General features: G+C 38.5%; 1 long non-coding RNA gene across 3 annotated transcripts; it reads left to right on the forward strand.

Moving 5' to 3' along the window:
* Positions 1–331: 331 nt before the first annotated feature.
* On the forward strand, positions 332–17858 carry LOC119696185. Of its 3 annotated transcripts, none has more exons than XR_005255522.1 (6): positions 332–453; positions 1222–1354; positions 2637–2727; positions 6600–6743; positions 9032–9127; positions 16784–17858. It is a non-coding gene; the product is annotated as an uncharacterized LOC119696185 (long non-coding RNA). The 3 variants fall into 3 exon arrangements; XR_005255523.1 differs by lacking the exon at positions 16784–17858 and adding an exon at positions 13921–14138; XR_005255521.1 differs by lacking the exon at positions 16784–17858 and having other exon boundaries at positions 9032–12706.
* The last annotated feature ends 5119 nt before the right edge of the window (positions 17859–22977 follow it).

Here is a 22977-nt window from a genome sequence, read left to right on the forward strand (position 1 = left end):
AGTACAGCTTGGGTTTTGTCTCTGGAACAGTGAACATCTGGTAAACAGCAGCTGTTTACCTGCTACCCATATGTGTTTCCCATGCAATTGCAAATTACAGTAAAAATATATCCTTAGGGCTAAGAGCCAACAGATACACAGCCACAAGCATCCTTCTTGTCAGAACCTGGGGTTTGGGTCTGTTTTTGCTCCTATTAAATTGCCTGAAACTCAGTTAAGACAATGTTGGACATTTTCCAGTGTATGCCTCATATTATTAGTGTGCTAAGCACTTGCTAATAGAGGTGAAACTTGCTGGTTCTGGCTTCCATCAGCACTTTTGCCAACTTAGGCTGATTAAAAAAAAAAAAATCATGAGACTGATATTAAAGTCAAACAATTTAGTTTGCTTGCTGACTCTGGAAACAAAATGCATCTTGATCATGAGGTCTTCTCTACAAATGCAACTGCTGGGTATGTGTTTTATCAATTTTTTCTCCAATGACAGGCAAGGTAATAATTTTGTGGGTTTGGGACATGTGGTTTTCAGATAGGTGAGGGAAAAAATGAAATCTTGCACAGCTTTTCAAATGTTTTTAAGATGGTGATATTTTGGTACTATTGTAGTTACTCACTTTCTATGTAAGCAATGCTCCAAGATAAGAAAGCATCTGTCTTCACTTCCCTGAGGACACTGCAGCACTTGGAAAAAAAAGTTTGTTCCTCTACATCGAAATAAGTTTCATTTTGAGAACTTTATTCCAAGTGATTATATAAACTTTGAGTATCTGATAATTCTGGTTTCCACGTAACACAGAAAAATAACTAGTTGTCATAACCTGCATTTCCCAGATGTAAACTACTCAAAGAGGCAGAAGAGCAAATCCCTGGTTTTCCAGGTTGATTTTGCCTATTTTTCTTGACTATTAAATGTCTGTTTCCTGCTGGCCAGCCTCCATGCTCATCCTGAGATCCACACATTAGTTTCATGGCCTTTAGTGATCAGGCACTGCCAAACTGCTTCAAACTGAAATGGAGATGAGTCATGTTACCTGTGTGTACTGAGGTTATTTGTTGTGCTAGGTACTATCTGTTTTATTACCTAGGACTGCATAGTCGGGGAAGGTCAGATGGCATCACTGAAAGGTTATCAGAATGCAGTTAAACATCTTTGGATGCATCAGCACATTAGTCACCTGGATGTATATGCATTAATAAAAAGTACTTATTATTTTATTCTAGTTTTGTTGCAAAGTCAAAATCATTCCTACAGAAGCTTGAAATAACGCAGATGAGTATCTGAAGAACTCCCCAAACTCTCTCCTGTTTGTTGTGGACCCTTCAAAGGATGCGGAATGACAAAGCAGGGGCAAAGGTATATTTTGTGGGCTGTTGTGATAAAAAAGATAGAAAAGGATAAAGCAAGACCAATGTATGCTGCTGAAAGAAAGGAGAGCTGTGCAATGAAAGAGTCTTGACAGAAGCAGCCTGAAATTTATGTGGTATGTATGGGAACAGCCACAACATAGTCCATTGTTTTGGTTTTTGGTTTGGTGGGGTTTTTTTGCTTTTGTTTTGGGGTCTTTTTAGCTGGTTTGGTTTGGATTTTTTGTTTCGCTTTTTGGTGCTATGGTAAGGGAAACCATAGCATAAGATAAACTAAGAGATAGATAAACTGTTGGCAAAATCTAGGTTTACTGACAATTACCACTAGGACTGAGACTTGTATGGAAATCTTATATTATAGCTTTGTGATGTGACCAAAATAATGTACTAAATTTGTGAGCATGAAGAAACAGAGCGCAGATATGAGGACATCAGTTACTGACATGTTTTTATTTCTTCACAAGAAGCAGGTCCTCACTCTTAATACTGTTTTTAATTTAATTTATTTTATTTTTAACGCACCAAATTTTTTATGATTAGGCGGGATAATGTGAAATGAAACTAGAGTATGTTTGGGGAATTAATCATTTGGCTGTTACTACTACTTCGGTAAAGTAAACTGCTCACATAAACACAGGGCTGGCCATTAGCCACACAGCTTGGAAGCCATAAATATGTGAAAGCTAAAGCTCACCTTGATTTCAGGGGTTATATAACTGTGGCACAGAAAGACAGAAAAGAAATTGAAATGCAAGGCAAGTGGCACTGAGGCCTATGATTCATGAATCTACCTACTCTACATTCAGAGCTCCCAATCGATAGGAAAATGCAGATGAGAAAAGAGTAAAAGGCTGATATATCATGCTCATAAAATGGAAGTATTAACATATTTTTGAGTGTGAGCACCCTTAAAATTGAGTGAGATAAGGAATCTAAATTGATTGTATGTAGTAATGTTTTCTTCATTTAATACTCAGAGACTGAAAGCTGGTGTCCATGTAGTTTTGTGACTTCCTAGTTTTCATGTGCTAAATCTTGCTGGAGTACCTACTTTCTATTGTAGTGACCCACTGTAATTGCATGGAGAGGAAAAAAACAGGGTCTAAAGTTACGCTAAGGTTAATTTACAGCTTAGTGAATCAAAACGAGCAACCTGGAGGTGTGTCCGTGAATGGAGCTGTCACAGGCAGGTGTTCAGGTGAGGAAGATAAACCAGCTACTCATGGAACTGATGAGCAACCTCCCTTTCCTTCACCTCCTTTGCTCCACAGAAAGACACAAACCAATAATCCTCATGTCTCCATGGGACTGGTGTCCACAGGGATGTGGTTCAGACAGGACTGATCCTGGCACATGCTGGTGGTGAGTGACTGGTCCTCTTCTGTCCAGACTGCAGCAATAACAAGGTTTTCCATCTTGCAATGCACAAATAGCAATTGTCTCTCGGACAAAGATAGGAAGGAGAAGTATTGCAAGTGTTTTCACATAGCAATCTGTAGTTCCCAAACATTTTCCCATTGGTTTTAATTGTAAAGAAATGGAATGTTTATTCTCCTTGTAGTCCTATGTTTCTCATATCAGCCTTAAAAACCAATATGCTAGAAGAAATACAAATAGAAGGTCTTAAAAGGATTCACTTGCTGTTTAGTCTTCAGGGCTGTGGTTGCTCTGAAAAAGCTGCAAATTGCCATTAGACGGGAGTGTTGTGTCTGCATCAGTAAAAACACTTTTTGAAAACTCAGCATGAAAGAGCTATCTGTTTGAAAATACTTATAAAAGTGCAACCAGGCATAGACTATTCTTGCATAGGCCACTGTAAAAAAAAAAAAGTGAATGGTAGAAATGATTTTTTGCTACAAACTACTAGAGTACAGAGGCATTTATCAGGATAGAAATAATTAAAAAGATATTTCAACATAGTCAGGATCACATTTTAGGGATTTTATGATAATGAGGAGGGTCCTTAGTTGGCAACTTTATCTAATTGAAAAAACTTAATTTCAACTCTAGAGATAAAAATTAATTTGCATATTTCCCTTCTCTTTTAGACCCATTTGCAAAACATGAAGTGTTGCAGTGCTTCTAAATCAGAACCTATTTTTTTTATTACTGCTTTCAGAAATGAGAGTGGAAGTAATAGACCTGGCAGAGCTTCCAAGCAGTGCTATGCCATTGCTGTTCACTGCATCTATATAAATTACTAGTAGCTGGGAGGCAGCAGGAATGGAGCTACAGTTGTGACCCAATAAAGATGAGGTGCAGAAATTCTTGATATAAGTACACAGAGATTTAGCTAGCTTTAGGACTCCAACCCTTCAACTGGAAGCTTTATCTCCACTTCTTCCCAGTTATTACAATTTTCCGTGAACATTAGTTAGAGCCTGGTTGAGACTGGATAAGCTGCATGTCTGCAGGAGTATTGTCTTTATTCAGCACCTATAGAGATGATGATAACTTTTCTTTTCCTCTGGTAACTTAAGCTAAGACTGTGAAGCTTACTGTCTCCTAAAGTTTTGCCTATATGCCGTTATTTAAAATAAATTTTGATTTTAGAAAATGTACACAAAAGTAACTTTATTACTAAGATTTTAAGTAAGACATTTATTTTTCAATTTGTGCAAAACCCTCCTGAACTTTCTTTCCTAAGGTTTTGTTGTTTTTTTTTTTTTTAATGTCTTTAGGAATGCCAGATCTGGAAGCTTTTATTAACTTGAGGCAGATTCCTGCCCATGCTACACTACAGCTATATAAGTAGATGTGTGGGCTCAATGACTCAGACCTCCTGGCTCGACCTTTTAATGCCTTTTAACTGGTCTGTGCCTGACCCTGATCACTGTCCCTGGCCCCAAGCCTGACCTGGGATTGTCACTCTTCATCCTGACTCATCACTGCTCATGTCAGCCAAAACAGGGCTCCTGGCTTTCCTGCCCTTATGGGGCTTCCAGCCCCTTCCCTGACACCCTTTAGGGCTGTGGAGAGAAGCCTTCTTAACGTGCAGCCATGAGCCAAGGGAGAAATTGTGGAGCTGAAAAAGCTATGTACATTTTGTCAAATAAAGTGTAGGGCTTCTTCGCTTCTGACTCCTACTGTTTGGAAAGCTTAGGGATAATTTAAGTGCCAAGAAATTATGTTGGTATTAGACTGAAGAGGCTCAGAAATGAAATAAGCTGTATTTATGACAAAATACTGAAATGCTTCAACTACATCTACTTTGCATTAAATTAACTTTGTCCATTGAGAGCAAAATGTTCTCTTATTTGGGCTGTGGTGCTTTGGAGTTTTTTTGCCTTCTCATTTGGCTTGGTTTTGTTTTGGACAAAGGAAAATTCTGTAGAAAGCAGTGAGTTGCAGTCAACATTTCTACAGACATAACTGAACATAAAAATGCCATATAAATAATAAATCTTGCTAGTTTTCCATAGCTGAACAAGATTTTGGACAGGCTACAGATAAAACTAGAAACTGATCCTTGCATTTTTAATCTGTACACTTTTGCTTCCTTTATCTAAAACATTGTTTGTTTGCTTTATTCACAAAAGAGCTTGAAGATTGGAACAGCAAACTCCACGACAATCCTAATGAGTTCAGTGAGGCTAAGCAGTGCAAGATAACACAATCTAAGGGGATGTTTTTTCATCTTAATTTTTTTGGTGGTGTTCAGAAAAGGCCATAAAAAATACCCTCAAACAAAGATGTCTCAGACCTAAGTATTCTCATGATGAAGAAAGATTATGAAAACTTGAATTTATTCTTTCTTTAGTAGCCAAAGCTGAGAGAACATTTCTGAAAATTTGTCCCAGATTCATAAGGGTTCTACAGTTCTCCAAAGCACAATTTGGTGAATATGTATTCTGACTAGGAGGCACAACTTAACACCTACTGATCTAGTGGGGGTTTGTGACAGCTTCAGTCATTACAGCTATTCCTCTTCCCTCAAAGTGGCTGATGAGTTTTGTGAGGGGATCATGTCTCTCTGCCTACCCAGAGGTCTGAATGCTGTAATTCTGAGTAAGGCACCATTACCCTTTCCATATTTTAAAATTTTTCCTGGTCTCTGTAGGCAACTCAGAATTCCCTATCTCAAACATCCATATGGTAAATGGACATCTGCTTTACTACTGAAAATCTGTCCAATATCCTTCTGAAATTAATGAACTTAATTTGCTGCTAAATTATTCATTTAGTTCACATTTCCAGTGCCTTTTATTTCTCTTTTTTGATACTTTAATTTTAATACCTACAGCACCTTAACATTTTTGAGTTCACTGTTAGGCTTTCAGATAATGTGCTCAATCAACATTTTTGCTCTTTTTTCATGTGATATTTTTGAACTCCAGCTCTTCTACAGTCTCATATATCTGTTCACACTGTTATCCTCCAAGGCCAGTCTTGTAGTCTATCTCACTGTCAAAAAAGTCAATCTCTTTTGCATTCCATAAATTATCAGAATACTTAGCTTATTCCTTGCCGTTACTATGCTTTGAGTTTTTTTCAGATGACTCCCTTACATAAATGTGCTGCAAGGTGGTATCCAGGATTACTCATGCCTGAGCTTAATTTTTTCCTTCAATTAAAACCATTGAATTGGTCAGTCAGGAAATCTATTAATTATTTTTCCTAAACTCCAGCCAAGCCAGAAAAGGCTGAATAACAGTCGGGCAAAAAACATGTTAACTCCTGAATGTGCTGGAAATGCAACTTGCAAGGTTAGTAGTTATGTCACATACCATCACTGCCTTTAGAAAGGACATTAAAATTAACCACACCTGAAAAGCTGGCCATGGGTTTGGATAATACAGCATTTTTCTGATGCCAAAGCCAGTATGACACTTGTTTTTCAGTGTCTGTAAACTCCCTGACGAGAGAAAGAGTTTGCCTTCTCTCAAAGCTCACTCTGAGACTGAAAAATGTATTAATAGATAAGAGAATTGTTCATTAAAAATGGAGGAAAATATGAGGAGAGGCAGAAAAGGCCTGTTTTGGAGGAGAAAGGTTTTGAGCAATTTGTGTCTCACTAAAGACAAACATCAAAGCACTAGAGAATGAGAGCTGGGCCCATGAGAGATTCAGTCACTGAAGTTTGAATGGAAGAGAACAGGACTTTGTACTGATAACATTTCAATTAGGTTCCACAGAATGAAATTATGATGGTGTTTGCTTCAATTTTTCTTTGAGTTTCCTGACACTGACATAAAATATTTTAAAATTACACCAGCTGGGTTCTGTACTCTTAGGTGGCACCTCTCAGAGCCAGCAAACTCTCAAGTTTGCTATATGAGGAGGACCAGCAAATGAAAATGGATCCTGGCCTGATACCCCCCACTCCTTGAGGCTCAGCCCTTTCTCTTCCCTGTTGAGAAGATGCAAAGGCATCTGAAGTGAGTATTTCACTGAATTTGAGGGACATTTTTCACAGTATAACTTGCACAGTCTCTGTGTGCATGCAATGCAAATCCCATGGTCTTAAGTATGTTAGATTTGCATTCAAGTTAGACCTACAAGTGAATTACTGTCATGCTTATAGCAAACTACATAGAACCTTCTGCTAAATTTTTTAAATTAGGCTTTTGATTAAAGTGCTGTTTAGGCCTAAAATGTTTGTCAAGACCAGGGCTAGGTTTCGCAAGAAAGTCCACTCTGAATGTTATGACTCGAGGGCATCCCTTCACCCTTTTTGTCCTTACCCTTCTGCATTCTTTTATTGTTTGCATCACCAACCTCCACGTAGAAAATTTTTGGTTGACTTTAGATTTTTAGTCTGATTTATTTTAGATTTTTAGTCCTATTTCTTGTATGCTTTAACCATCCAGTAAGTAGTAGAGTGAGCCTTGCCAACAAACTTTGTGACTGCTTTTACTTTTTTATTAATCCTTCTTTTGCCAATACTTTTGCTGGTTTTTCCTTGAGTGACATAAATCATTCATTTGCAACAGCTTGTAAAGAATTTTGAGGGTGGATGACAGATGTGGAAAGAAAAAAGCAGCTTCTCCACTTCCTCTTGGGAAAAAAAGAATAAGTGTGTTTTAATTTACATACAGAACATTTTCCCACATAATTTCTGCTCTTTTATTATGAATGTTGCACACAGTGCACTTAAGTTGTCAGAATGCTACACTGCATAAATAGGCTTTGTTTTAGGAAATCTCATTTCCACAGGAGAGGACACTATGCCTACAACTTTTCCTCACTGCACTTTCAATGACTTTCATGGTTTACCTGGCTCACAGCTGTCATATCTGGCACAGACTTGTCTCCAATGATCAGATTATCTGCAGCAGAGTACAGAGGATGCTTTTTCATCTTCATACATTGTCTCAGAAATTGAAGAATGGTTTATTTTCAATGTCTGATCTGTGAGTGCTTTCTAGAGACTCACCTGAAGATGTAGCAGGATACAAAACTGAACACACATCAATAAACTTCCTACTTTAAAAAATAAACTGGTGACAGATGCATCATTAGGTGTGTAATGCACAGGAAGTGTACATGGCAAACCCAGTTATTTGTAGGGATTTTGACTGGGGGTTATTTGTCTTTCTCTTGTCCAAAGTGTTAGTAGGGACAGAGAGATAGCACCTCCTGGACTGAGGCTCATGGAGGTAATTTTTTGTTGGATTTAATAATGGTTACTGCAACACTGTAGATATGGATTGCCCTAGGAAATGGCAGTGTATTACATCAACCATATAACTAAATTTGTCATTAATTTAGTTCTGTGTCTTCTTCTTACAGCCAGATTATTTTTTTCCTCTGAGAGTGGTATAGACTGGTCTTTAAATAGGTGGAGACAGGGAGATTCTGCAGGCATTTGGCTGATCTGCCATGCCATGACTTGGCTCTGTCACGGCTCTATTGCCCTTTCACTAACCTACTGTCCCTTCTTCAGAGATATCTAATCTTAGAGTATTTGCCCCTGCTTTGAAACTCTTCAAGCCTTTTCTGGTTTGACACAGATACTTTTTTCTTCTGATCCTTGCAGCCAGGGTTATAATCTCAGCCTCAGATGTTAGCCTCACTGTAGATGTGGGCTGCTCGTAACTGGATTCACTGGAACACTCATACTGAGAAACTCACTAATTGTTAGTGTGTGTTAAAACAAACAGGAAGCCTGCGCCAGAGAATCACCAGTAATAAATTCCTTCACAGAATATTAGGAATAAAGGGAAACCTTTGGAACAGGCATATCAACACTTGTCACAGTGCTAGAGTCCTCCTGCTATTATTTTCCTTTTCTGCAGTCTCATTTGACCCAGCTCGACAGATGTGATGTTATTAGAGACACTCACTCACCTGGCAGCCATCCTCCTTTTGATTTTATGTGTATCATTAAAGTACTGTGGAGTTGCCTGGTATAACAATGTCAAAGAAAGAATGTCATCTTTCTCTATGTTTAGAGTGATTTTAAAGGACTCTGTCCTTATGTGTAAGTCAATATAGCGAGGTATGGAAGATATTCTTCAAACACAGAATGGCCTATTCTAACATTTTCCCTTGGGAGAGCATCTGTGAGATGAATTTTAAGTGAAATTTCATTCTGCAACACCTTTGACATATATTTTCTACAAAGTTCTTTCTTTTTCCATGCCACTATCTTTTAAAAATCTGCTTACTAGGATGACATATGGATTGCTTAGAAATGCTTTATTTTGTTTTATATGCTTTGTAGGGACCACAGAGCTCCGGGGCCAAAGAAGAAGGCTTTGATTTCTGCATCGCTCATTCCACATTATCCCTGTGCATGCAACCCAAAACCATAAATATGGTATGAAACCTGATAGCTTTATTGAAGCAATATGTTATGTTCCTTCTCCTTTGATTGCCACACATCACATGGGGAAAGGACTGGAAAAGTGCCCTCAGTAGTGTTAGATTTCAAGGTTTTTATGGGCCCAGAATGGAATGATGCTCTCTAGATAGCCACAGGCTTATGTCATCTCAAAAGTGTATTGGTATCCTACTGAGATTATTTAATTCTTTTGCTCCTCACTCATTCAGTTGATAACTTCTTGTACCCTGAGCTGGCCTTTTTAAGTGTCTTTTTTGCCTAGGATACCGAAAGAGCACAGACTAATATGTGGTAATCTCCCTGGCACTGGTCAGTTCATGTGTCCCCTGGACTGTTTGGTTTCAAAGAAATTTAATATCTCTCAACTCTTGTTGAAGCTGAGGAAAGCACAATATTCTCTGAATTTGATGCAGTCAAAATGGGGGAAGGAAGAATGAAAAATCAATATGGAAAATTATTTTCATTTAACACCTCGGTTGTCTGACTAGATCATTACACTTTCTGTTTTCATTTCTTCCTTAGTCTATTGAATGCTGAATTGTCAATTTATAGCTGGAGAGGCAGTGGATTTATTCCCTTCCTGCCTCATATAATTCACAGTGAAATCCATTTCTGAAATAAAAAGCTGCTGAGAGTGTGATATGAATAAGACTGGATTTAACAATTAAAATCCCTCCAAAGAATGAGTTTTGACTTCTATTGCAGCCTTGTGAATGAGAGTGGAAATGCTACTAATTCAATATCTTGTCAATCCTATGAATTTTAATGGTGTATTATCAAGTCAGTCATTTTATATCTGAATCTAACTAGCAGTTGGATACAATTATTTTAATGATTTCCTATAATTGGTAAGCTGGAAGCGAGAGTACTTAACAGCTGGATAGAATGCGTAAGGCTTGAGAATAAGTGTTTGTTAAAGACTTGTTCTCTTCAACCTTTAGATTACAGCCCAGCATCTTGATGGTATGTCTTGAACCAGTCATGAATCACCAGTCCATCACCCCATCATTTTCTTCCACTTCATCACTGGAAAAGATTAATTATTTGAGCAGACAGCAATGCTTAAAAATGTTTGGATATTATACTAGAAAATTGCGCCTAGCCAGCCAAATGCCTAGAAGAGCTAACTTCATAAATTCCAGATAAAGTGGAAGTGAATTGGTTCATAATATGACTCAGTAGAGAGAACATATTGATGTGTGATTTTTTTTATCTTACAGGAAGAAAACTATTGTTGTGGTTGTTTCTGGTTTTAATTTTTTTTTCAGAGAAACTCTCATGTATCAAAGTGTAGTGGCTCCAATTGTGATAGAAACTAATCATTATAGACTCATTTTCCTGCCATATGGACAACTCAACCAAACGAAATGATGTGCTGTTTTCTACTGGTTTATTTTCCTTTGGCTAGACCATGTGAAACCTGTTGACAGTCTGTCTTTCTTCCTCTTCTTCCTCAGTGAATATAGAATAGAGGGAAATTGTATTTTTGCTAATGCATTTTAGTCTTTTACACATAATTTTCACAGCTACGTGTATGTTCATTATATACACCTACCTATGCACACATAAATATTTGATCAGCATTTTGACTCAGAAGATTAATCACTGCCAGAAATTAATCAGAAGATTAATTTCTAGCAATGACACTTACCAAGAGGACATGTAAATTAGGATTTAATTTGTGTCATTGTTGGCATCACAAAGTTATTGAACCGTGAAGAAAAAGAACAGGATGATATTAAAAAGCATGAATATATGGGGTGCTGAAGGGATTGTAGGCAGTCTTTAATGGAGTTACAGTGTAGAATTTACAGCCAAGAAAACACATATCAAAGACTCTGCAACTCATCTGAAAAGGTGATGTGTGCTTTCACAATCTGAAGGAGTATCTGAATTTTTTTTATAGAAATAAGTTGCAAATGGAAAAAAGAAAGCTCAAGCAGATAGAAACCTTTAATGGAAGGGACTGCTTCTCTGCAAATGGCTACAGGATTTTACTGAAAAATTCAAGAAGGAACATATTTTTTGCTTATTCGTTTGTTTTTAGAGTTTAGTTGCCCTATTTATTTATTGATAGAACATGAAATCTATCTGGAAGTATTAAATCGATACTGTTGTGGCATTTATTAACTTGACTAGAAGAAGGAAAGTAGACTTCATTGCTACACCAAAATTTTAGTGATTTTCTGTCTTTTTTTTTCCTCTCACTGTTATAGTGACTAATTACTGAGAACATGCTGCTTTTACTGGGCTCTCTCAAGGCAAGCTAATTACATGGCTCTAATTAAGTGATTTGTTATGCAGACTTAACTTTTCCCATTTCATTTAAAATGGCTTTATACTCTGTTGAGAAAGAGAAAAGGGATAGTTGTAACATAAGTAGCAGAAACTTCAAATCTTGATTTTGCCTCCAGAGGAAAAAAATGGGAATAGGAGATACTCCGCTGAAATTTTATTTCTTGAAGACAGTAGAATGCTGACAGTATCCTGATATTCTCTTTTCACATTTTTCACTTACTAAATTCTAATCTCTTTAAATGAAAGAGCTTTCAGGAACACAACATGGTAGGAGATATTTAAATGACTTTTAAACCAGGTGGCATTCTTAAGAATGAGCTATTTGGGCAGTGTTCAAGAAATAACCTATTAATCTCAATTTATTTTCTAGCAGAAGGACATACTTGGGAAAAACAACTGCATTTGATATCATGTGCAAGGATTACTCCTAAAAAAGACTGGGATGTATTTACCCCACATTTTGAAAGCCTGGGGAAAATTAAAATACACTGTTGTTTCTTTCATTTAAAAAGCTTTAGGATCAGTGACAAATATATAGTGAGTGTATGAAATGATGTTATCATTGCTGTAAGCCACTTATTCAAATCCATTTCTCTAATTAAAAAGGTTTATAGTGAAACTGTGTTTTTTAGAACTGGATGATATGATAGGATATAGATTCAGCTTCCACATCAACACATATCCCTGTAATGCTTTTAATAGCACATTCATAATTTACTTATGTGTTTGCAATATGGCTGGCCTTGTCTCAGATTATTGCCCACTGATGTTGCAATACTTAAGACATTAATAAATTAAGGCACAGGCTCGGATTTATGGTTAAATCTAAGTGTTCAATGAGTTAACTCCATTAAAGTGATCCATGCATAAAATATGAACATAGTGTTTTCTTTGTAGATAAGATCTCAGCTCACATGTTTTTGAATCCCTCAGATGTTCAGTTCTTAGTGTACAATATTTTTTTAAAGTATACATGAAAGATGCCTCACAAAATTATATGTAATGATACATATCCTTGGTATAAAAAAATCACAATCACTATGTATTTATCAATTCTTCCTTGGAACTAGAGAGAAAAATAAAGAAATATTCTGGAATAACAATGGTTTATGCTGGCTGACATATGATCTGTGACATGAGCACTGGCACTCAGACTTTTAAAAATACTCAGGATTTCTTTTCTTTAAATACATGTCTGCTAGGAAAAACTTGGGAAAGAATGCTTTGATGTTTTAGTAAGTTCATATAATTTATATCCCTTCGATCTCTTTTTCCATTTATACATCATATTCTTTTTTTCTCAAACTAAAAAATGTTCTGCTTTTTGATCTATTTAATATTAAAGTGGAGGCATTTCATCAACTAGATAAAGATCTATAAATATGCGCTATAGCTACTGATAGTATTTACTAGGAACATATCATCATTTTCCTGATGTAAAAGAGTAATCAAAATGTTTTAACAGCCCACTTGGTTTTTTTATCTAATATTACATTGACTTGTCAAATCAAAAAATTTGATGAATGATGTCATTTAAATTCAATGGGCATCCATAAAAACAGAAGTGATTTTAGGGAAAGAGGGGAGAGAGAGAACTACGTCTTAAAATTTGAAAATTATGAGGAAAACCGCAATAGAAATATAGGCTCAAAATGATAATGTTTTGAATATTATGCTATACTGGCATCTTCCCTAAAGACACCTCAAGGGAAATTCTACCTGAACTCTAAATCTATGGAAGCAGTTGGATCCCATCACTTCATTATGTTTAGAGACATGAAACCTAAATTAATTTTTGTTGTCAGTTTTTTTGAAAGCTTTTGTTTCTGACAAACCTTTAAAACTTGCTATCCTTTAAAGAAGGTCTCCTTCACACCTCTAGAGTTCCATTGGTTTCAGAAAAATTGTATTGTACAAGTCCTAAATTTTTTCATATATTGTGCTACTGAATTCTTCTAGGTAATGGAGTGAAAAGCTTAATGCTACAGCCCTGTGAAGCTTTGAAATCCCTTTCTTTGCAGAGGAATTTGGATACTATTTGGGCCTTTCTGCTTTTTTGATTTGATAATCCAAACATAGCATTGGTAAGGTCTCATAAATGGTACTGGGATACCTAACCGCAAGCATTTAACATCCAATGGGACCAATGCAGAACCATTCTTACCGTCACTTTGCATTCTCACCTAGTTCAGCAGATACATTGAGATGACTAGAAATAACAAATTAAGTAAACTTTATATATATTTTCACCAGAAAACAGAACTCTACTGTTATAACCCGCTCCACAAGAGGAAACAAATTTTATTGCAAATGATTATGATCTAAAGACAGCATTTTGCTCCTTCTCCTTCCAATTTATGTTGCTTTAAATGATTATGTTATATGGTTGTAGATGTTGAATTTCCTCTGGTATTGGATGAAAAGAAATACTTTTCTTCTCAGACTATTCCTTCACAAATTTTTTGTTTCAGCCATTGGAACAAAACTGATACTACTTATGTAGGGAAAGATGGTTCCCTGAAATGACACTGCTCTGCTGGGAAATCTGAAATAAGGTCATTGATGAACTGCTCATCTTCCCACACATGTGCTCCGATGCAAGAAAGGCTGGTGGCATTTGCAGCAATCTATCTGTATTTGCATGCTAATTCTCTCAAGTTCTTTTACCATCTGTTTCTAGCAAGAAATCAGGCTGACTGGTCCTGGTTTTTTTTTCCACACTTGCAAGAACAGTAAATCTTGGCACTTCAAATGCTTTTGTTCTCTGGTAGCTTTCCATTTCACATGGCTACACCCATGACTTGTAAATGACAGCATGGCAGTTGTGACCATCAGATGGCTGCTTCAATTATGGTAACTTTTATCCAGCCAACTAGCTGATCAAAACTAAGATGCTTTTACCTCATATATTAATATAATTTTGTAATTCATAGAAAACATAACTTACAGGAACCACAGTTCATAGGTACAGTATTCTGTCTGAAGTATCTACAGAAAATGCTGAGTCATGATGACTGGATGTTAGGAGCCCCTGTCTCCCGCTCTTAGACCCCTGCTTATTTCTCTGTAAGACTATAGGTCACTTTCCTTTTAACCCTTTCTATTGGACAATTCTCAATCCCCTTTTGCCCTATATAAACCCCTGTTTCTGCCCAGCTCATTAGAAGAGCTGTCACTGAACCCCTTCGCAGAAAAGAAGATAATAAAAGACATCACTCGGATTATTTCACATGGCTCCTCTCCTCTCTTCTCCCATGTCAGCTGAATGCTGCTCTGCCTGCCTAAGCCTAGCCTAGCAAGCCTAAGAGCTGAAATCACTAATGAGCTGAAAATCACAAAAGCTGAATATCACTAAAAGACTTGCTAAGACGAAGGCTGGAAGGCGCTGCTCGGAGCTCGGGCAGGCAGCTCTTATCAGGGCTGAGCTATCCGGCTTCTAATGCAGCTATCTGGGGACACCCCGTAACCCAGCAAGCGGTATTAAACTTTGAGGCTTTTTTTTTTTCCTTGATTTTTTTTGCTGTGAGGAAATGAAACCAAAGAAATTGGGCTCAACATCCCTTCTGGGACTGCAGGGATCCCCACACATCAAACCCTGAGTATATTTTTACCCTTATTTATAGTAACAAGGCAACCCCCGTGGCCGGGAGACATGATGCATCTGACTCTATACTATATCACACTATAGTACATTACTGTAGGAACCCGTGGGTTTTGGGCTGTAAATCCCCCCGGCTAGCTTGGGATTTACAGCCCGAAACCCACGGGTTCCTACAGGTGGTGCCCAATGTGTGGCGCCACCTGAAGGAACCCGTGGGTTTCGGGCTGTGAATCCCCCCGGCTAGTTTGGGATTTAAGCCCGCACGGATCCTACATGGACGAAGTAAAGGACGAGAAGCGCTCTTTCTCCATGTGGTTCTGATGTCCTGTTTTATTAGCTGGAAAGGGACATCTGCTTCGGAGAGCATCCAGGTGAAAAAAAGAGGAGGGATTCCAATCCCAAGGGACATTTATACCTGCGGAATGGGAGGCGGGGACGGAAGGCCGCAGCCAAGGGGACACCAGTGAGGAGGGGCGAAGGGAGAGGCTACAAGGGACAGACCACCTTACCAAGGGAACAACCATCTGAGGAAAGGGGGGAAACATTCATCTAACACAACACCCAGTGCAGCATCCAAATAACTATCTAGTGCATCACAACACATTACATCTAAATTGAATCTGCTCAAGCACCCAACTGTACAGAATCTCGTGACTGTCAGCTGACAGTCACGAGACCCACACCTGGATTCAATTGGTCAGTGAATTAAAACACTCACACTGGAATCCAATTACCAATTCCCTTCAGGTAAACAATCTTCCACAATGCATTCTACTTGTGAACAACAAGAGGAGCAGCAATTGAGATAAGAATTGTTTGGATAATTCTTTTCTCCGTTTCTCTCACTGCTTCTCTCAGGTTCAGAGAATGTGAATCCCACACTTACTAATTAGACCAATCTTGGATTTATCCCTCACTTACAAACTATATGAAAACTGTGAAGCAAAGATTTGGGGATGCTAGATGTGAGTAACAGCCTCATTCTAGTGACTACATCTCTGTGCACTTTGCCAACTTGCAGAATTATTCAAGGGAACTTAAAGAATGCAACAGATTTTGTGTCTCCTATCTCCTCCCACAAAATCCCTGATGTTTCTGGTCGTTCAGTGTCTCTTTATGGTAAGGAGAAGAACGTACCTAATCCACAGCACATTGTTATGGCATTTTTCCAACAGGCAAAAATATTCCTGTCTTCTCACAGTTTCTAAAGAACAAAGAACATCAGAAAAAATATGGGTTTTCAGAGGTATTAGGAGCAAAAACAAATTTGTGAGAGTACAAACTCAATCTTATCACTTGATCATACATGGGTTTTGCCAGTCTGTCTGCTTGGAGAAAGATTCACTTTGGGAGGTAGTTTTCAAAACTATTCATTGTAAAAAAGATGTGATTAACAAGCTGAAGGTTTTAATGGAATATTAAAGGCTTTCTGTTTTCTTCTTTTGGAAAGACTTGGTGAAATCGTAACAGGACATGAAATGGAAATGTTTTGCACTTTTTCAGAATTTAAGGGGCTGCTGTGTCTGAAACTCTTAGAGTGAGGAGATGTTCAAAAGCTTTTGAACAGACTTTCTGAAAGAATGTATCTTAAAAATCAAAATGTATTGAACCAGTATTTAATACAGTGATCTTGGAGTTCTTAGGCAATAGAGTGGATCAAAAAGGAGCATTATGAAACCACAGAGATGTGAATTCTGCTGTTTTGATTAAAAAAGACACTCTCCTCATTCCAGAGGGTCCAGCAAAGGAGGTCTGACTACAGCTTCTCTGGAGTGAATGGGATTTCAGCTACAAGATGTAGAAACAGTTTTGAAGCTCTTACCCCCATTTTCATCCTGAGAGGAACAAACTTCACCCTTTGTAAGAGAACAGAACAGGTGAATGGTCTGACTGTGGAGGCAAATCAAGATAAGTAAAGTGGCTGATTTTTTTAATTGTTGTTATGATTATTTGCTGGTTTTTATTTAGAAATTCACTTCAGCCTTTAGAGAGAAGTAGATATTTTTTAGGCACTTGAGGAACTCAGCTTAGTGCCTCTGAATTGCCATTAACTGCAGAGGGCATCTCAGCAAATTACCTTCAGTAGGAAGAATTTGGGCTTTGTCATAAATGATAACTGTGCTTGAAGAGAGATTACTGTAAGCAGCTTACTGCTGACTGTGGTATGGTTAAGCAGAAGAAAACAAATTCACCAAGTAAAAATTAGTTTCATAAAGTAAAATCCACCTGCAAATGGCTGGACTTGTGTGTAGATGTGACCTCAGCTTCAAAAATAAGGGTTGTAACAACCAGAACAGCTCATAAAACACTGCATCCTTCTCAAATTGTTGGATCTGTGTTTGTATCCTCTCTTCTCCATCCAAAGAGATGCAGAAAAACAGCAGTCAAGCATAACTTCCAAATCAACAGGTGGAAAACCAACAGTGAAAATATAAGCAATTTTATAATTCCACTAGTAGCATAACTAAAATGTGGGAGATAAGAACTTGTGTAGCTGACATCATCACTTGAACAGCTTAAAATAATTTTTGAAAAAAGTAAGAAAAAAAAAATAAGGCAAGTTTTCTACACTTGGGAAGCACTGTATTTAGCTATTCTAAAATCTTGATTATATGAGATTCTCAAGGCAGTTGATTTTATCTTCTCTCAGTCCTTGTCTCTGTGAGCAAAATAAGTGAAGTATCTGGGCTTATTTAATAATAAATTGAAACTTGCTTGGTTTAGCATGAACTAGTGTGCCAGAGAGCAGCTAAATATTGTTGTGAGAGAATGAGGAATCTGAGCAAGGGAGTCCCTCATTCCTCAAGTATTACTAACTATTGCTAGTGAGACTTTTCAGTAGAGAAATATGCATCCTGAGAATGCTCCTGCTCTCATCACAGACATTGCCACCTAGTCTTCTGGAACTGTATCATGTTTAGTAAAGTTATTTTTTTTCCTCTCTTAGGTTATTTACTTGTGCAGTTCAGGCAAATCTATAAAAAGTTAACACTGAAAGTTAAACCCAAATTTTAAAATTAAAAATGAATTTTATATTTAAATTTAAAGAAATAAATTTAAAATTGTCTTTGAATTTTGCCCATCTATTTCTACAAGAAATTTAAATACTTTACATGAAATATTTCAGTTCTTCTGTGATAGCTCTATCTCACTTCTGCAAGAGCACTCTTCCCCCTTTTTTCTTTTAAGGTGAAGGTTCAATGACTTTTTGTCAGGGTTTTCCATTTTGTTTTACTCTGGTTGGCTAATTGTTTTGGGACAATATTTGTAAAAACAAAACTTGAAAAGTAGTTGGTTACTTGTACAGAAAATACCAGGTTTTTTTTAATATCACAGGAACATTTTGATCAGTTTCATAAAGTCCTTGATTAGGAAATAAAAGGGTAATTCTCTCTTGTGAAAGGGAGTTTGATTGCTGTTATCTCATTAAGAAGCTGATGAAGGTTTTCTGAGTATTTCAAAGTTAATTGTGTCCTAAAACCTTACATGCTTCACTGCAAGGAGAATACAAATTTAAACTTATCAATTTGACTGAAATTTTATAAAACAACATCAGTGGTGCTCAGTAAATATGACAATTCATTTAAAATGATAATTAAATTCAGGAGAAATAGCAGGAAAATTAATATATTATATAGGCAGTACTCTGCAGGAAAGAAAATAAGAAAAAATAAAAACCAAAAGCAATGCAAATTTTAAAATTTTAACTTTTCCAATGGTGGTTTTAAATATTTGTTTGAATTAAGTTTCCCTTCAGAAAATGTGCATTTTCCTTCCCTGGAGTTCCTTCTTTTGTGGAACTGATTTCACTTCATTTGAATATGTCTAATGAGGAGGAATCACACAGATATTCTAAAATCAAATTTTAACCTTGAGCTTCACACTTAAAGATTCCGCCTTGCTGAGAGGTTTGTGTGTGTGTGTGTGCGCATGCCTTTGTTAGTTCCTTTAGAGAAAACTGGGAGCATGTCACACCAAAAAGAAAAGACAATTGTATTAATTTTGAGTATCTGGTTTGACTCAGCAAATATCCATTGCTGAATATTGGATTTAGATTAATGCAAGTGTTTCTATCCCAGACACCTACCCTATTACTGAATTTAAATGGAAAAGAACTGGTGATTTTAACTGGTGATTTGTAAGAGTTATCATTGCATTGCTGTCATAACACAATTGTCTTACACTGCTCCAGCAGTTCCTCCAGTCCCAATTACCACTGCAAAAGTCCAAATATCCTTTGTATCCTGTCAATAAAACCCTTTTCTCTTTCTGTGCTTCTTTCCTGTGGCAACTCCAGGGTATCCACAAATTTGGAGAGAGGTTGTTCTTGCAGTTGTCAGCCAGTGTGCAGAACAAAGGATCTGAATGACAAATGTCCAGAAGTTCTTTCCAATCTAAATTATTCTATGATTCTGTGAGTTACTTAAAAGTCTTTTGCTAAAACTTTATGATATCACATTGGTACTTGGGTAGAAAATGTATTACAGATTCCAAATTAATCAAACAACCAATCCAATGTCTCTGTAGAAGGAGAAAAGTGGAAAAAGACAGAGTAAAGAGCTGACACAAATCTCTGAGATTCTGAGATGACTGCCTTATGCATTACATGTAGGGAAAAGAGATTCTAGCAATGAGATTTCATGTTTTGTTTTAGGGGATGTGTTTTATTCCCAGTTCTTTAGAACAATTGAAAAAATTGAAAAGAAATGGAAGTTTTCTAAGAAACTTAGATTTAGCTGAAACTCCATTGCTGGCTAGTATTTTTCCAGTTGGGCCCTTTCTTTTTCACTGTTGATAGTAACGTTGTGGTACGTAGCAGTGGCAGCCATGCATAAAGGATAGATGACAATGTCTGCTGTGGCAAAATGTAAATAACGTGAGTGAAGGATGAACCAGTTTGGAAAAATGGATTCCAAGAGCAATACCTGATGGCCACTCATCAAGAACAGTTCACAGGTAGTCCAGTGTATCTGAGCTCAAAGGGGTACAAAGAAAACATCTCAAGGTATTTTTATATAGGTAGTACTACGTAAAAATACTGTACTGTGGGGCACATAACAACCTAGGTATTTCCTGAGTGATGCAGTGGACCTCAAGAAAAGAACATATCTAACACTGGTGATCTGAAGGTGGAAGAGAAGGTGAAAGGAAGCACTAAGCCAAACATAAATTTGTTCATCCAACTGTCTCCATGGCTGCAGCTGGGATCAAAGCACCCTTGCTTAAAGTCTGTCCAGGTGGAACAATACTCACTCACACTAACTGAAAGACAAAAAAAGCACTTTACCCAAAGCCTTCTTTGGCAGCTCTGACATGGCTAAAGGATATTCCAAAAAAGAGTCTAGAAACCAAGGCAAGGCCAATGAGATCATCGAATGGAACCCACTGAGAGACAGTGTAAAAAGAACTAATAAAATTTCACAATATTTCTAAGATGCATATAGGGAATGAAAATCTCAAATCTAGAGCTGGACACTTAGCAGAATGCCAAAACTACCAGCCTACTCTTAAAATGACTTTGCATTTGAAAGACTATCACTTATCTACTTAAAGTGTCTGACTTGGACAGTTGTTTAAAATTAATCCCAGCTAAAGCTGTCCCTGATACTGTGCAGAGTTATCACTGTGGTTGGAGAGCCCATCTGTACTTCAGGGATCTGTCTCCAGGGTCAGTTGTTATGTTGCTTTTCCAGCCGTTCTTGTGTCTGTTTATCTCTCTCAGGCATTTCCCTTTTTATATTATTTATTTTGTAGGACTTCTGGTTTATTTCTGGTTGACATTTACATGTGTTGGCCAGGCTGAAAGCTGGTTTCCAAAGTCATCAGGAAGGCAGAGCATACTCCCAGTCCTTCCCTAGGTAGAGATACAACATGTGCAGGAAACCTGGAATGTCAACCTTTTCATGCTGGACTGCGTGAAAAGAAGGCTGTCTAGGAAGTCAAGGGAGGTGTGCATCCAACTCTGAGGTCCTCACACAAAAATTACGTGGGTCTGCTGTGGCAACAGACTGAAAGAAGTGAAAAAGAGAAAAAAATAATATTCAGCAATGAAGTTTTTCATTATCCATCTCCTGGTCGATTTTTCTTCACTGAATTAAAACAGTTGCTGCTCTTCTTTTAGTTTAATTTTAAAATATTTTAAAATAATAAGACCTGAAAATTAACTGCATTTCCTCCTTTCTGTAAAGGTGATTTTTTATTTCTCATTAAAAGGCAATATGGCTTCTAAACTCTCTTATCTTATAAACTGAACAATAAGAAATAGATCTGTCTGCTGTTAAAACTCTGGGTCCCCATTAATCTCAGTCATGTGTTACCCACGAGATATATGATTCTCAACCAGCCCTATTATATTGGTTTCTTTTTCAACAAGTCATTTTTATTTTACTCTTCCAGGATAGTGTATCTACTTGACATATAATTTCAGTAAATTCCCTCAAACTGGGCAACTCTAGCTTTTTTATTAATAGGAAATGAAGACTATTGCTTTATAAAATATTTTTTCCAGATTTAATAATGGTTGGAGTCAAATTTATTACTTTATCCTTCAACAATGTTATCAGTAACAATAAATCTGTGCTGAAACAACTTCATTTGATTGGGAAATTGAGATAAAATTATGATTCAGGATCAAATCAAGCACTAGACCTTGCTTGTCTGCCAGAAAATTTACTCTCTGCAGGTTGCCCTGGTTGGCATCAGGCAGCACAGAGAAAGCAGAGCAGAGCAGATGTGCCAATGGCTGGGCAGAGAGGAGCACCAGAGGCAGTCTGACAGCATGGTCCTGCATCAAGCCCCACTGCCTCTGCTGCCCACTCTGCCTTTGGCTTCTGCTGCCTTGCAGGGAGAAAGCACTACCAGGAGACTATGTAAGGGAAATAACAATTTATTTCCTTTTCCTTCAATGAAGATTTGTGAGAACCCTGCTAGAGTTGCCAGTGGGTTGGCCTCTTGCAGGGCTGGGGAGAGTCCTGGGGACTGAGGACCCTTCACTTAACAGAGTGTAAGGGTCCCCATGGCAATTGGTCCCAGCCCAGGACAGGGGTGGAGGGGCTGAAGCTGCTGCCCTGGGCAGAGGGATCTGCCACTGTCACCTACTCCTGCCGTGGCTCCTCCTGGGGCTGGTCCCACTCCATGGGGACAGGCACAGGTGGGGGGTGGCTGGGACCCCCGGGGAAAGCAGCCTCTGATGTGCCAGCTTCCTCCTCCACATCATAGACTTTGGGACCATGGGCAGGAGCCCCCCCATCCAGGAGCTGCTGGTCTGGGAGCTCCTGGAGCTGGTGGAGCTGTAGGAGCTGGAGCTGGAGCTGGAGCTGGCCCCAGGGCTGTTGTTCTCATCCCTGATGGCACCAGAGTGCAGAAGCCTCTGGGCCTCCTTGCTGCAATGGCCCACGATGATGCTGATGATGCCATGCGCCAGTGGAGCCGTGTGCTGCTCGAGGACAGGCTGCAGCCCCTGGACCAACACCTCGGCGTTCAGCCCCTTGACACACAGGTCGTGCAGGATGGAGCTCTGTGGCCTCGACCAGCCACCACCAGTGCCGGAACGTCCACTCCAGCCTCCAGCGCAGCCAGGGCTGCACGGGCTCCAGCAGCTGCGACTGTCCACGGAAAAGTCCAGCCCACACCTCAGGCAGGAGGCCACCCGGGAACTTCAGCCCTGAGGGGCCCTGCTCAGCTGGGGACAGTGTCCCCTGTGGAGCAGCTGGACAGGACACCACAGGGCCATGGGGGCTGTTCTCATCCAGGCGGCCGGGAGCCCTCCCTGCCTGGCCAGTGGCCGCTGGCAGCTGCTCAGGGGCGGTGCTGGCTGTGTCCAGATGCTTGTCTGTGTGCTCAGAAAGCCTGACAGTCTCTATGGGTGTCCTGCAGAGCGGATTTCTGTGTGCCCACCACAGGATGCAGCCCAGGCAGAAGCGGTGGT

The sequence above is a fragment of the Motacilla alba genome, chromosome Z (assembly GCF_015832195.1).
Source record: "Motacilla alba alba isolate MOTALB_02 chromosome Z, Motacilla_alba_V1.0_pri, whole genome shotgun sequence".
NCBI classification, from domain to species: domain Eukaryota; kingdom Metazoa; phylum Chordata; class Aves; order Passeriformes; family Motacillidae; genus Motacilla; species Motacilla alba.